Consider the following 17394-nt stretch of genomic DNA (forward strand, 5'->3'; position numbering starts at 1 on the left):
GATTGTGGTGGATAAGCTTTTGATGTGTTGTTGGATTCAGTTTGCTAGTATTTTATTGAGGATTTTGCATCAATGTTCATCAGGGATATTGGTCTACAATTCTCTTTTTTTGTTGTGTCTCTGCCAGGCTTTGGTATCAGGATGATGCTGGCCTCATCAAATGAGTTAGGGAGGATTCCCTCTTTTTCTATTGACTGGATTAGTTTCAGAAGGAATGGTACCAGCTCCTCTTCATACTTCTGGTAGAATTCGGCTGTGAATCCGTCTGGTCCTGGACTTTTTTTGGTTGGTAGGCTATTAATGTTTGCCTCAATTTCAGAGCCTGCTATTGGTCTATTCAGGGATTCAACTTCTTCCTGGTTTAGTTTTGGGAGGGTGTATATGTCCAGGAATTTATATGTCCATTTCTTCTAGATTTTCCAGTTTATGTGCATAGAGGTGTTTATAGTATTATCTAATGTAGTTTGTGTTTTTGTGGGATCGGTGGTGATATCTCTTTTATCATTTTTTATTGCATCTATTTGATTCTTCTCTCTTTTCTTCTTTATTAGTCTTGCTAGTGGTCTATGAACTTTGTTGATATTTTCAAAAAACCGGCTCCTCGATTCACTGATTTTTTTCTTTTTTCTTTTTTTTTTTTTTTTTGCGTGTGTGTGTGTGTTTCTCTATCTTCTTCAGTTCTTCTCTGATCTTAGTTATTTCTTGCCTTCTGCTAGCTTTTGAATTTGTTTGCTCTTGTTTTCTAGATCTTTTAATTGTGATGTTAGGATGTCGATTTTACATCTTTCTTGCTTTCTGTTGTGTGCATTTAGTGCTATAAATTTCCATCTACACACTGCTTTGAATGTGTCCCAGAGATTCTGGTATGTTGTGTCTTTGTTTTCATTGATTTCAAAGAACTTCTTTATCTCTGCCTTCATTTCATTATTTACCCAGTAGTCATTCAGGAGCATGTTTTTAGTTTCCATGTAGTTGTGCAGTTTTCACTGAGTTTCTTAATCCTGTGTTCTAATTTGATTGCACTGTAGTCTGAGAGACAGTTCGTTGTGATTTCTGTTCTTTTACATTTGCTGACGAGGGCTTTACTTCCAATTATGTGATCAATTTTAGAATAAGAGTGATGTGGTGCAGAGAAAAAATGTATACTCTGTTGATCTGGAGTGGAGAGTTCTGTAGATGTCTATTACGTATGCTTGGTGACGAGTTGAGTTCCAGTCCTGGATATCCTTGTTAACTTTCTGTCTCGTTGATCTGTCTAATATTGGCAGTGGGGTATTAAAGTCTCCCATTATTATTGTGTGGAAGTCTAAGTCTCTTCTTAGGTCTCTCAAGACTTGCTTTATGAATCTGGGTGCTCCTGTATTGGGTGCATATATATTTAGGATAGTTAGTTCTTCTTGCTGAATTGATCCCTTTACCATTATGTAAAGGCCTTCTTTGTCTCTTTTGATCTTTCTTCGTTTAAAGTTTGTTTTATCAGAGACTAGGGTTGCAACTGCTGCTTTTTTTTTTTTTTTTTTTTTGCTTTCCATTTGCTTAGTAGATATTCCTCCGTCTCTTTATTTTGAGCCTATGTGTGTCTCTGCATGTGAGATGAGTCTCCTGAATACAGCACACTGATGGCTCTTGGCTCTTTATCCAATTTGCCAGTCTGTGTCTTTAAATTGGGGCATTTAGCCTATATACATTTAAGTTTAATATTGTTAAGTGTGAATTTGATCCTGTCATTATGATGTTAGCTGGTTGTTTTGCCAATTAATTGATGCAGTTTCTTCATAGCATTGATGGTCTTTACAGCTCGGCATGTTTTTGCAGTGGCTGGTACCGGTTGTTCCTTTCCATGTTTACTGCTTCCTTTAGGAACTCTTGTAAGGCAGGCCTGGTGGTGACAAAATCTCTCAGCATTTGGTTGTTTGTAAAGGCTTTTATTTCTCCTTTACTTATGAAGCTTAGTTTGGCTGGATATGAAATTCTGGGTTGAAAATTCTTTTCTTTAAGAATGTTGAATATTGGCTCCACTGTCTCCTGGCTTGTAGGGTTTCTGCCGAGTGATCTGCTGTTAGTCTGATTGGCTTCCCATTGTCAGTAACCCGACCTTTCTCTCTGGCTACCCTTAACATTTTGTCTTTCATTTCAACCTTGGTGAATCTGACAATTATTTGTCTTTGGGTTGCTCTTCTCAAGGAGTACCTTTGTGGTGTTCTCTGTATTTCCTGAATTTGAATGTTGGCCTGCCTTGCTAGGTTGGGGAAGTTTTCCTGGATAATATCCTGAAGAGTGTTTTCCCACTTGGTTCCACTCACCCCATAACTTTCAGGTACACCAATCAAACATATATTTGGTCTGTTCACATAGTCCCATATTTCTTGGAGGCTTGTTCATTTCTTTTCACTCTTTTTTCTCTAATCTTGTCTTCTTGCTTTATTCATTAATTTGATCTGCAATCACTGATACCCTTTCTTTCACTTGATCGAATCAGCCGTTGAAGCTTGTGCATGCATCACAAAGTTCTCATGTCATGGTTTTCAGCTCCATCCAGTTATTTAAGGTCTTCTCTACACTGTTTATTCTAGTTAGCCATTTGTCTAACCTTTTTTCAAGGTTTTTAGCTTCCTTGTGATGGGTTAGAACATGCTCCTTTAGCTCGGAGAAGTTTGTTATTACCATACTTCTGAAGCCTACTTCTGTTAACTCATCAAAGTCATTCTCCATTCAGTTTTGCCCTATTACTGGTGAGGAGCTGTAGTCCTCTAGAGGAGAAGAGGTGCTCTGGTTTTTAGAATTTTCAACTTTTCTGCTCTGGTTTCTCCCCGTCTTTGTGGTTTTATCTATCTTCGGTCTTTGATGTGGTGACCTATAGATGGGTCCTTTTTGTTGATGTTGATGTTATTCCTTTTGTTAGTTTTTCTTCTGACAGTCAGATCCCTCAGCTTCAGGTGTTTTGGAGTTTGCTAGAGGTCCACTCCAGACCCTGTTTGCCTGGGTATCACCAGCAGAGGCTGCAGAAAAGCAAATATTGAAGAATAGTAAATATTGCTGCCTGATCCTTCCTCTGGAAGCTTCATACCAGAGGGGCACCTGCCTGTATGACGTGTCTGTCTGTCCCTACTGGGAGGTGTCTCCCAGTTAGGCTACACAGAGGTCAGGGACCCACTTGAGGAGGCAGTCTGTCCATTCTCAGTGCTCAAAGGCTGTGCTGGGAGAACTACTGCTCTCTTCAGAGCTATCAGACAGGGACGTTTAAGTCTGCAGAATTTGTCTGCTGCCTTTTGTTCAGTTATGCCATGGCCACAGAGGTGGAATCTATAGCGGCAGTAGGCCTTGCTGAGCTGTGGTGGGCTCCTCTCAGTTTGAGCTTTCCGGTCACTTTGTTTACCTACTCAAGCCTCAGCAATGGCAGACATCCCTGCCCCAACTAGCCTACCACCTCACAGACTGACCTCAGACTGCTGCACTAGCAGTGAGCAAGGCTCCATGGGCATGGGAGTCACCAAGCCGGGCACAGGAGAAAATCTTCTTGTCTCCCAATTGCTAAGACCTTGGGAAAAGTGCAGTATTTGGGCAAGAGTGTCCTGTTTTTCCAGGTACAGAGTGTCACAGCTCCCCTTAGTTGGAAAAAGAAATCCCCTGACCCTGTGTATTTCCCAGGTGAGGTGATGCCCTGCCCTGCTTTGGTTTGCCCTCCATGCACTGCTCCCACTGTTCAACCAGTCCCAGTGAGATGAACCAGGTACCTCAGTTGAGAATGCAGAAATCGTCCATCTGCTGCATTGATCATACTGGGAGCTGCAGACCGGAGCTGGTCCTATTCAGCCATCTTGGAACCACCAGATTTTGAATTTTCTTAGAAGAACCAGAGGGAGTTGTTAAAGGGTCTTTAAGCAAGAAAGAAATTTATTAGAATTATCTTATCATTTTGGCTACTGTGTAAAAGGTGTTTATGGATGTGGGGTTAAGAGTAAATATAGTTAAAATAATTAGTTATTGCCAAAGTTCAGGAAGAAATTATAGTGAGTTAAATAATGGTTTCCTAGAGATGGAGAGGAATAATTTCAGAAACAGATCTAGGATTTATAATTGATAGCATTGATAGGATATCTTGTTCCTGTCATGGATCTCTGAGACTGCTACTAAATTATTGTGACCAAATGTTACTATATAACAAATTCTTCAACAGACATAACTGCATAGCTTATTCTATAGATGACTAACATTCTCCATTATGAATACATTGCATTATAACTATGATATTTACTTTAAGAGCACAACCTCTTCTCTTTCCAAGTTCTGAGGGTCAGAATATTGCTGACTCTACAGATTTACTTCAGATATAAATAATTGTTTATTAAAGTTAACAGAATATGTGCAGAGTGGAGAGAACATTCATAACAACCTAGAGGTATCTGAAGAAACCTAATCCCAAACTATAGAACCGGCATAACCTCAGCCACTCTCACAGCAATGTAAGCAGGGCCTTTTCTATCATTCATAAAGAAGCTGCCTGGAAACTGTAGTTATGAACCAATCCAGAGATAGCTAAAGATGGCAGCGCAATCAAGTTCAAGAAGCCAAAGTTTATTTTGATACAATATGCTTAAAGGAATATATTAAATTGTGATGATATGATATTTTTTACTTGCAAAAGGAGTGCTTAATAATTTCAGAGGTAGTTGTTTGAACAAGTCAGCAACTTTCTAAATCCAGAACCTTTTAAAAATATTGCAATAGTCTGAATAATTATAACTATGCCATTAAGTGATTCTTCAGTTGAGGACTTTTAAGCATAGAATTGTGGTTAATCAGCCAGGTGCAGTGGTTCACACCTATAATCCCAGCACTTTGGGAGGCCAAGGTGACCAATATGGTGAAACCTCATTTCTACTAAAAACACAAAAATTAACTGGGCATGGTGGTGGGTGCCTGTAGTCCCAGACACTCGGGAGGCTGAGGCAGGAGAATCACGTGAACCTGGGAACCTGGGAGGTTCACCTGCAGTGAGCCTAGGTCATGCCATTGCACTCCAGCCTGGCAACAGAGCGAGACTGTCTCAAAAAAGAAAAAAAGAAAAGAATTGTGGTTGTTCTTTTCCTTCAAGTAATTTCCAGACTTTGCTATTTTATACACTTAATAGTTGATTTCAGCTAATGCAGACTGAAACAAAAATGAACTGTGAACAGGATGCTGTGGCATCATGACTTCCATAATCCAGCATTTCACAGGTGCTTGCTCAGGGCTGATCCTGGGTGTTGACAACATCAAATAGATAACAGATATCTTTCTGTCAAACAGTATTTTAATTCCTTCTCAATTATTGTCATACATTATGTCTATACTAATAAGTTTTTTTTATTATTATACTTTAAGTTCTAGGGTACATGTGCACAGCATACAGGTTTGTTATATATGTATACATTTGCCATGTTGGTGTGCTGCACCCATTAACTCGTTATTTACATTAGGCATATCTCCCAATGCTATTCCTCCTCCCTCCCCATACCCCACGACAGGCCCCAGTGTGTGATGTTCCCCTTCCTGTGTTCTCATTGTTCAATTCAGCAAACTATTGCAAGGACAAAAAACCCAACACCGCATGTTCTCACTATACTAATAGTTTTTAATAGCTTAAAATAAGTTTACATGTGTAAGTTTTGGCTTCCGAAACTAGTCTGTAATTTCCTTGAAATCATATGCTTTTATATTCACAATCACTTGCTTTGCAGCAGTAGATGTTCAATAACATTGTACAAAATATGGTGCTATATATTCTTGTTAGTACCTGACCAACTTGTTAAGTGGCATTGCATCATTCCTAGACCATGCCTTAAAAGTGCCATTCCAGCATCATTTAAGAGGCTTCATTTTACATTATTTTTTGCATAAAATTCCCTCCCCGGTGTTGCCTGCTTTATAGCAAGTTTACAATTTAAAGGGGTAGGATTAAGTTTCTCACCCAAACCAAGAGAAGATAAAAATACAGGGAAAGATACTTGTGTGGAAACGTAACTAGTATAACTAAGAATGAGACATCTGTATCACAGCCAGCAATGTCAGTCATTCAAAATTAAGCCTTTACAATTTACTTCTCTTACTTTAAGGAAGAAGCTGACAGAAGCTTATCCAAAGAAATTCTGAAGATATTTTTAAATGGCAAAACAATTATAGAAGGCATTTTTTTCTAACAATATTTAAATTATAAAAAATAGCAGGTCCTCCAATTAGCACTATAGTGGCTGTATTTACACAGGAAGAGCAAAGCAGAAAGCCATTATTTCAAAACACCAGCAAAATTAAATAACTCTGTGGTTGACAAAAGAGTAAGGATTGTTTTTAGCATCTATACACTTATCTATCATTTACCTATGTGAAGTCAATCTTTATTGGGATTTCATCTATCTCCTAGGGCTGCAGTTAAAGGACAAAATCTAGAAATGCCATTCATGACCTGGATTCTGCCATGCTAAATCTGAATAAAAATATTCATTTTCTTAATAACATTTTCTTTTTTGTGGGAATGCTTTAAGCCTTTTTAAAAATCATTCTTTACTTCTTGGCATGTGCATTTTCTCAGAAGAATAACTTAAGCATATCAAGTAAGTAAAAGACATAAGGCCCCATAGAAGAAGGCAAATTTAATACGAGATCATAAACAGAAGAGTAAGTGAAGTCAGCTCCAGTACTCTGTACCACTCACCAACCATGTATTGAAAGATCTAAGTAAGTCTCAGGACTTGTGTGTACACAGTGAAACAAGTTTAAGTAATGAGTGTAATGCCCAATAATGATATTGCTGAGAAAATATGAATAAAGTATGAAGGATGTTTAACAGTTTAAAGGAATCTTTGCCCCTGTGTTTGATCTCTTACCAACATACATGTACCCACCCTCAATCACTTGAATGGTAGAAGAACACCAATTTTTAGTATCTTGATACGTATATTTCTTGTTTTCACATCTAGCATCACATTGAAGCTGCCCTATTGTTTCTCCTTGACATTCAAGATACTTGTAAAATGAACCCATCACAAAATTAAATATAAGCTATATGACTAAAGTCAGAATATCTTTTTATTGGCATAAAAGCTAGGTACATGCTGACACTTGTAAAATCGTGCAGTTAGCAAACTCTGGGTCACCTGGCTGTGCATAACACAAAGAAAAGGTCTCATGGCATTATGAATAGATGCTGCCCTTTCCTACCTTGCAGATACCCCACTTGTTTTGTTTTTGTTTTTTTTTTTAAGCTCAACTGCAATTAACTTCTACTTTTCTCTTTGTGAAACATATGGCAGATTCTAAAATATTTTACCATCCTACATAGGAAATAAATGGCAATCCGTCATTTTTGGCACCTACGTCTTTTCATTCTCTCTGACTTGAAGGAAATGGTTGAAGATGAACACAGGAGGTATGGCACATCAAAATTGGAAATTTATAGCACGCCTGGTCCTTTCCCAGAGTGGGGATCTACTGAAAGTATTTCTATGAAAATCCACAGTGACTCTCTTTGTTAAACTCACCACTTTAATCCCCAACAGATCTATTTTACTGCTTTCAAGAGCACTACAGTTAGAATGAACTGAATGTGGATTATCTTGCTTATAAGGTTTTTGACATTAGAATTCCACTGTTATCTTGCTGTAGCTTTCTCATTGATTAGGATCTTGATATTACAAAATTGTATGATCTTCCTTTTATTGGGATAAATTTCAAACTTCTTAGCCTACATTTAAGCCCTTTCACTATGATCCCAGTTTGCTTTACTAATCTCATCTTTATTCTCTCCACCTTTCTAAACTTCTTCCATTTTCTTAACATTTTATGCTTTTATATACCCCTATGTCTTAGCCCAAGTTGTATAGAACCCTCTCAACATGGCGTCTTACAGTGAAGCCTCTGGTACTAAAGGGTCTAGAGTTAAGACCCAATTCAGGATAGAGAAGGATGGGAAAGTCATGAGCATATCCTTCTCCAACCCCAAACAAAGGCTGTCATCTCCAGTTTACATCCTTATTGGATAGGATTCTGAAAGCATTCCAAACATAAACACCTCTCTCACTGGCACCTGCACAGAAAGTTTCCTTGAAATTTGAGGCAATATTGATATTCCTTGTTAATAATAATGTTAGTAATAATAATGATAATGACCGTCTCATCACAGCTGCATTTATTAAACAGCCAGTATGTGAAAGTCATTGATATAGATGTTTTACATGCATTATTGCTTATATTCACATCTTAACAAGTAAACATGCTCCCATCCCATCCTTAAGTCTTCCTGTCTGAATAAAATAATCTACAATCCACTAAGTTCTTCAACCTCGAAACCACAAATTATCTTTGATTCTTTCCTTTGCTTCATGACTCATAGCCATTCAGTAACCTAGCCTATTGTTCCTGGCTTCAAAATGTATTTTACATCTACTTCCTTCTGTCTCCAGTGCTACTACCCTAGTCCAGGCTACCAGTATCTTTAGATTGGAATACAGAAATAAAGAAACCAGTAAAACCAAATTCTACTAAATACAATATGATATCCTGCATTGCATCCTGAAACAGGAAAAAAAAAAAAAAAGTGCCAGGCGCGGTGGCTCAAGCCTGTAATCCCAGCACTTTGGGAGGCCGAGATGGGCGGATCACGAGATCAGGAGATCGAGACCATCCTGGCTAACACGGTGAAAACCCGTCTCTACTAAAAAAAAAAAAAAAAAAAAAAAGAGACAGAGAGAGAGAGAGAAACGTGCTGACAACTATAAATCCTATAGTTTAGCTAATGGTATTGTATCGTTGTTAATTTCTTAGTTTTTACAAACGTATCATCTTTATATGAGTTAATAACATTGGGGGATCCTGGAGACTGGTTGAAAGGCATGTAGACAACTCTGTATTATCTTTGCCCATTTCTTTACATATAAAATTATTAATAATATAATTCTGACTATATATCTTAAAAGATTTTGACAAAGCAGAAACATTAAAACAACCTGTTCCAGATTATGTAGGCATTAATGGCTGAACAGCAACTCTTCAGATATAACAGGATTCATTATCTTTTTTTTTTTTTTGAGACCGAGTCTCACTCTCTCACCCAAGCTGGAATGCAGTGGCACAATCTCGGCTCACAGCAACCTCAGCCTCTCGGTTTAAGCGATTCACCTGCCTCAGCCTCTCGAGTAGCAGAGATTACAGAAGCGCACCACCACGCCCAGCTAATTTTTGTATTTTTAGTGGACACTGGGTTTCACCATGTGACCCAGGCTGGTCTTGAAATCCTGTACTCATGATCTGCCAACCTCAACCTCCCAAAGTGCTGAGATTACAGGCATGAGCCACTGCGCCCTGCCAGGATTCGTTGTCTCTCAAGCATAACATTTACTGAGTGCTCTATGTGATGAATTCAGCACTTAGCAAGACTAAGCCAGAGTTCTAAACTTTGCAGATATCCCATTCATGACATAAATTTGATCTGATTCAAAACTCCTAGAAGCTAATGACATTAAACGTAAACATGGATACATGCAAAATTTGTTATCACTTTGCTCAATTGTTTATCAACCTTTTTAATAGAAACTGTTTTGCAAATCTGCACATTCAAGGAACCCCTGCATTTACATATACATAGCCATAACAATTTTAGTTAGTTTCAAATTCAGTTGAAACTTTTCCTAAAACACAACTTTAAGGCCTCTACCACATACACATAATAAAAAACAAAGAATCTAGCTCAAACGGGTGCGGTGGCTCAAGCCTGTAATCCCAGTACTTTGGGAGGCCGAGGCGGGCAGGTCACGAGGTCAAGAGATCGAGACCATTCTGGCCAACATGGTGAAACCCCAACTCTACTAAAAAGTACAAAAATTAGCTGGGCGTGGTGGCGGGCGCCTGTAGTCCCAGCTACTCGGGAGACTGAGGCAGAAGAATTGCTTGAACCCGGGAGGCAGAGGTTACTGTGAGCGGGGATCACGCTACTGCACTCCAGCCTGGGGACAGAGCGAGACTCCATCTCAAAAAAAAAAAAAAAAAAAAAAAGAAATCTAGCTCATTTTTGGTATTATTAATATTTAGAAGTGTCTCCAAATTTTAGATCACAGTCTAAAATATTCTAAGGTAACAATTCTCAAAGAGTTGTTTTATTACATTCATGATTACATGAAGAAAACAACCTGATTTAGTTATTATTGTGTCTATGCCTAATTTTTAATGTCAAAATTATTGTATCTATGCCTATTTTTAATATCAAAATTCTGAATGAAAATTTAAAATATCAGTAACTCAATATGCAAAAATTCTTCTCTCTAATTTCATATATCAAACACCCCATGACTTACTTTAGTTTCACATGTTGTTGTTTTTTGTTTTTTTGTTTTTCCTTCGAATATATCCACAAGCAAAGCTGGGGGATATTCAGGAGTCCTATCCACAGTGTATATCATCATTTTAAATCAGATTGAAATAATTTGAAAGTGAAAAATTTTCAAACAGTCAGCAAAGTACATAATGTGTGAGTATGTTGAAGCAGTGTGTGTGTTGGTTGGGGATAAATGCATTGGGAGAAGAGAAAAGAAGCTGATTATGACTGAACATATTATACATATCAAGGCTGTTGAACCACCTCTTTCCCATAAAATTTCCTTATGACCCATTCTCTCAAACAGGAAATGTCACACTCATACACTCTACTGTCACTAGCTAAGATATGGGCCTGGGGAAATCAATTAGTTGCTAAACTCACTTTATTTGCTAGGCTATACTCAGTTGCTATATTTATATGTAATTAGGTATTTTCCATTATCTGTGTACTGTCAGGAAATCTTTATCAATATCAACCTCAACTAATATGCCAGGAGAGTAATAACAGGCCTTCTATGCCTTTAGCTACAATTCATTTTTAAAGGTTTGAGATATTGCAGGGTCTGAAATTTTCTTAAGGTATGAGTAAAGGTCTTCCTGTGAGGTTATTGAAATAGTCAGTACTGCCTTCATCATGATATCTTACAGAGTTTGAGACTCAAAAGGGTAAACCTGAAGAATTGTCATTAGCAGAGGTTCCATTTTCTTAATATAAATCTTCATCGTTCCCTTTCTTATGAAGCGGTAGTTGGGTTATGAAGACATCCCTCTGCAGTTTAGCCCTTATTCCACGCATGCTAGAGTGTGGTAGATAACTGGAACTATTGAAAAACCAAACTGAATCATCATAGTTCTACTCATTTTGGTATCCTGCATCTGTTTTCATATGGGAAACTGGGTATTTAGCAGTGAGACCTATTATCTGTGGTTATCTGTGAGATTCTTTATTCGACTTAGCTTTTTATTCAACCATAGTAGCGTTATTGGGAAAATGTAGACAAAAGGATGAGATTACGGGCTACAGTAGTATTTTTTCTGTCTAGTTTTCACTTCACTTGATAATAGCAGGAGACAGAGGCAATCTAATCCCTTTAGTAAGCACTTTAAAGAGAATCATGGTTGTTGAATTTTTATTTTTCTATTCCTCATTTGTTTTTGGCAAGTTGGTCTTTTAAGATAGGAGCATAATTCATGCAAAATATTGACTCTGAGTGGAATATGCATATCATAGGAGATCATCAACTACTTCAAACAACTCTGATCATATTATAATTAGAATTGTAAATGATCAAACAAAAAAGAACATTTTAATATGCAGTGCAAATGCCTTTTTATGTTTCTTAGATAATAGTAATTTATATTGCTGTAATAAAACTTAAGCCTGACTGTGAACATGTTCAAGACATGGAAAAGCTTTTCCTGGAAGTTATCATCACCAGAAATACTCTCAGTCCAACACAGTTAATTATTCAGAAAAATTCACGTTAAAAGGTGTACTGACTTTTACAGGGGTTAAGATATGAAACTTAATTTATGTCTCATGTTCATATCTTTTGTATGTTGTATATTAACCTTTTTATATTTTGTCATAACATTTTTATTAATGAAAATAGTAATGAAATTTTGTAGCATATTGGTACACATATCTATATGTATATACATATTTTTTTACTTTACAATTCCAATATATTACATCATCCTAAGTGATCATATTTTAGATGTCAATTTTATACAAACCTATTTTATGTCTGAAGAATGTATTAGCCCTGCATCCCTGATTCTATTGACAAGAAAAATATTCCTAGGTCACATTCTAAGACATACTGGCCTACAAGCCATTAATTTCTTTGACAATAGTTTGAAATTTTGCAATGCCTTTAACACAGTACTTTTGCAAAATAACTTCTAAAATAATTGAATTAGAATCTAAATGCATTTAAAATGAAAATATGAAGTTTAGGATTATTTTTTCCCTAATAAGATTAGAATTCAAACATAAGTGTATTTCAAGGACAATATAAAATGATGATGTAGATATATAATGTCAACACAAAGTCAAACATTCAAGACAACTAAGGTGTGGGACTAAAATGCCAAACTTTCAGACCCAAAAAGCACTCTGAATTTTTATATAGATATTCATATCTTTAATAAAAATATTTACCTTCAGTTTATTGTATAAAGTATGTCTTTGTTCTTATAATTGCCTTAAATATTTCTTTTTGGGTTAAATTTACCATCAATTAAACTCTGATTGATTATTATATATTTTCAGTAAGCTAGAAGAGAATGTGATCATAGCATTTCAAGAATCAAAGTTTGATAAGAATAAGATACATTTTCTTCTCTTTGTAAGCCCTCACATTACCTAAGTGAAAATGTAGTTTGACATGCGTTAAAATTTGGATCCTATGAGGCAGAAATATATTTCATATATTAATATGTATGAGTATCTCTGCAATCTTTTGTTCATAATCTAATTACACCTCACCTTTGTCCACAACAGAGTTAGAACTGAAGGGAATATAGCTAGTCAAATCCTGACACTCCAAGTGTGAATTCTTATACATTTGTCTTGTATAGAACACATAAAAAGGTATTTAAACTGCTCTTCTTTTTAAAGGAAGGCAATATGTATAATACTTTTATGTATTTTTTTAATAAAAAATACATAATAGTTTTAATCTTGGCTGGATTAACATTCTAGTAAATGTTTTATTTTAATAATCTTGGCTGGATTAACATTCTAGTAAAATTTGGAGTGAAGTGGTAGAACCTGTTGTTAAGCAATGATAACAAAGAAGACATCAATAGAGCCCATTAAATTATTGCTCTTATTTGTAAACATTCAAGGAAATGAGCAAAAGCTTCCTAACACCGCATCTGCATAGTATTGGTCATGCTCCTTTCTCTGCTTTGTCTACTGCTGAGGAGCATATGAATACATTTTATAGCTACTCCTCTCCCGCCCTCCTTTCCTTCCTTCCTTCCTTCCTTCCTTCTTTCCTTCCTTCCTTCCTTCCTTCCTTCCTTCCTTCCTTCCTTCCTTCCTTCCTTCCTTCCTTCCTTCTTTCCTTCCTTCCCTCCTCCTTTTTTGCCCTAGTTTCTCCTTGGAGATATGCTCATATTACTCATTTTCCTCTGCCTTCTTTAGTCAGCATGTATATTGCTTATTTAGTCAGCATGTATATTTCCAATAAACAAATTTAAGAAAAGTAAAAGAAGTTATTTCTCATACTGTAACATTTCTTACCACCTCTCTTACTCTTACACTCCAAACTCTATTCCTTTTCATCATTTCTCTAGGTTACATACACAGGACTTTCAACTTTTGCAAGAATCTATAGCCCACACATATCTAAAACTCCGTCCATTCATTTATTCAACAAATATTTATTTAGTGTTTATTGTTACCCAGGCTCTGTGTTGGAAATAATGGGAAGAAAGGTAGTGATGTGGTTATTCCAGAAACAGGATAAGATTCATGAAACTCAGAAGTTTGATCAGAACGTATTGCCCATACCTGTGCAAAATATGGTCCTAGACACTGGGCTACAAAAGATTGAAGACAATCTGTGCTCTCAAGTGCTTACAATATAATTGAAAAGCCAGAATTCTTGGCACTGATAGGCGAAATGACTGAAGGACACTTAGGGTAAAATATTCCAACATACTCAAATCAGCATAAAGTAAATAGCGTGCAGGAGTATTTGAGAGAACAGTCAAAATTTAGTTTACTGTATCAATAGAAGCCTACTGCATGAAGGGAATTTGAAACTGAATTTTGATGCCCATGAAAGATGTGTATTTCCAGGAGATAAAAGAATAACCACAGTAATTTGTACAAACATGGGAATAAGCAAACTGCATATTCTGAAAGATAAAGTATTTGCTTGGTAAGATATTTGCTGAGAGGAATAGTTCTCAAAATGGTGGTTGATGAGCAGGCATAAGAGAGTTACCTCAGAAGTCTTTCCCCAGCTGATTGCACATTATCTTCTCTCTCTCTTCACTTTCTGTTTGCTACATTTCTTTCCATTTTTCTGTGATGTCCCTTGCAGTGGATATAAGGGCGAATCTGTGCATGTTGCAGTTAGGAAAGGCGGATTGCAATTTGAAGAAAAGTTCCACAGAACCAATGTCTCCATACTACCTGTTTTGAGTTAGGACACAATGATTTATGGAAATGTTCACATATATTTTTGAAATGGAATAGGAGTAGTGAAAGGTGTATCTCATAACTGGGTAGCCATGTTTAAATTAACATGAGAAGTGAGTAAGTGTCAAACTCAAGCCTGATTCATTCAACAAATAAAATATTACCGACTACAGTTTTTTATACTGTTCAACATTCCACACCACATCTTTCCCTATTTTGAACCTTAAATTTAAGCCTTTATTAAAAACTACATCTGTGCAATAATGCAGTATGTAAACCGTCATTTGTTTCATAAAGATGTTAGTAGATGGTGTCCACATATATATGCATTTTGTGTGTGTGTGTGTGTGTGTGTGGATATATATATATCCACATTTATATATATATATATATATATAAATATATATATATATATAAATGAATATATATATATATATATATAAATGAATTCTGGAGCAATGTTCACTTATTTTATCCACATTTATAAAGAGAGAAGAGTATGTGATCCAAATTAAAATGCAATGCCATTATCATTTATACTGTTAAAATTCAAATCATAAAAATAAATGGGGGGAGCAATATTACAGATGACAAAAATACTTTAAACTATGTATATTCTGCCCTGAAATAGCCATTGCTCTGAAATATGTTACATAATAGATTATAATACTTTAATACATAATAAAGTTTTCTTAAAAATATTAATAATTGGTTGTATTTCTTAAATGCGTTCTAGTAATGGGCTAAGGACAGTTATGTTAAAATAGCCCAAAAATTAACTTGCAGGCAATGAGGAGTTATTGTTTGTACACAAGAAGCTATTAATATTTAAAAGAAGAAAAAAGACCTCATTTATTTTACACATCTGTACCATGAACTAATCTAAATGTTTTAATATCATTATCTTAGTTCATCCTAGTGATGTTTTGCATTAATATTTACGTTTAATTATAATTTGTTTAGTTACCATTAAGGTTTGATTTTCAGTGAATTTGTTAACAGATGCTAATTGAAGTAGCTTAGTAAATCAACTGTGGGATTTAAACTTTTCCAAAGATAGCACACTTACAGGTTAATACAAAAACCCAGTTCAAACTTTCTCCATTAAGCCTTTATCAAAAGGTCTTTAGAAATAGGACATTTTCATTTTACCCCTATCTTTCCATTGTACCTTTGTTGAAGAAGGTTTCCTAAAGAAAAAGGGAAAGATTCATGGACCTGGTTATTCCACAGACAGATTTCATACTTATACCTGTAGTTAACATTTTTCTCTACCTACTTTTATAATTGCCAGCTGAAAAAATAAAACAACAAATGAAGGGTCAGCTAGGAAACAGAGGGACAGATTTCAATTTTGAATTCAAATTTGGTTAAGCAGAGAACGCGTAGGGGAAAAAAAATTCCAATTGGATTTAATACACATAAAAGATTGGATTTAGATGGACCTGAAGGTTTTCTACTAAAAAAAAAAAAAAAAAAAAAAATACAGGTTTGTTAATACTTTACATCTTTGATGGACTTGTTTTTAATCATAAAGTTTGTTACCACATACTAAAAAGAAAAGTATTTTAAGATAAATTGTTTTACCAGAATTCTGAAGAAAAAAAAAAACAAACCTTAGAATTCTATGTGGCCACATAATGTTTGAATAGTCAAAAGTTTACACTGTAAATAAAAGCAGGAACAATATACGAATTCTAGTAGCTTTAATGAAGCCAATATTTTGGATGCCACGGCAAAGATAAAGAGCATTGAGTTTCATGTTTTTGAAACACTTAACTGATTTTGTCAATTTCCAGAAGTAGTTATATTTTTACTATAGGTTTTGACTTTTTTCATCAGACTTATGAATGATATCACAATCAGGGTGTATATGTTGAATTATCTTCTCAGCCTAGGTACAACAATAAATGAATTGGGCATTTTGTTACTTGATATGAGAAATGTCATCAATCCCTGATCTTGCTTTGACACCTGATTTGAGCTCAATGAATACGCCCTTAGTCATAAGATTATCTTGGCACTGAGTCAGAAACAGAAGTAGAAGCAGGGATGTCAGGAATAGTGAAAGCAACGAGTTCTGCAGGAAGAACAGAACTTCTTTCCATCTCTCCACACAATCAGGTGACATCTTTCTTTCAACATCTTTTTTTTTCAGAGTTGACTTTGACACGCCCAGGTTTGGGGAAGTTATGCTCTTGTTTCAAAGCTACCAAAAGTAATTATATAGTGTTTCGTCATTCAAAAAGACTGTAAACCTACAAGTTCTTAGCAAAATGTATCAGAAATACAAAAGCTCTGTCTTCACATATAACACATTGTAATATAAGTAATAGAGTACCTTGCATTATGAAGAGAACAATCTCCCAATTGTTATAATTGAATCAAAATAAAGTATTCATGTTTGTTTTTATCTAAGTCAATGGCACATTCTTCTTAATACAGTTTGTTTGGTTTTGATACAACTTAATACATTGCAAACTCATCAATTCATTGTACTACTCATCTTACTGGTAAGTAGATAGACTAAATATACTAAAGAAACATTTAATTAGGCATGCTGAGACTTTCTGTTACTGGGTGGTGAAGAAGAAAGGCTTCTTTTTACTAACATTCATTGTGTTTTAAAGTTTAATGGTACTATAGGAGTTAGTTTGGGTCAAATTGTAAATTTATTATGATGCCTTTGGGCTGTGTATCTTTGAAATCCACCACAAGAATTATTTTCTATTAGAATTTTTAATGTAAAAGTTCATCTATGTAAATGCAATAGAAAAAAATACATTTTTTCAATAATATGTATTATCAGGAGTAAAAATTACCAAAACTAAAGAAGATGGCCATAACATGTTGCCTCTTCACAACTACCAACCCCTGTTATACACTTG

Source organism: Macaca mulatta, chromosome 2 (genome assembly GCF_049350105.2).
Source record: "Macaca mulatta isolate MMU2019108-1 chromosome 2, T2T-MMU8v2.0, whole genome shotgun sequence".
NCBI classification, from domain to species: domain Eukaryota; kingdom Metazoa; phylum Chordata; class Mammalia; order Primates; family Cercopithecidae; genus Macaca; species Macaca mulatta.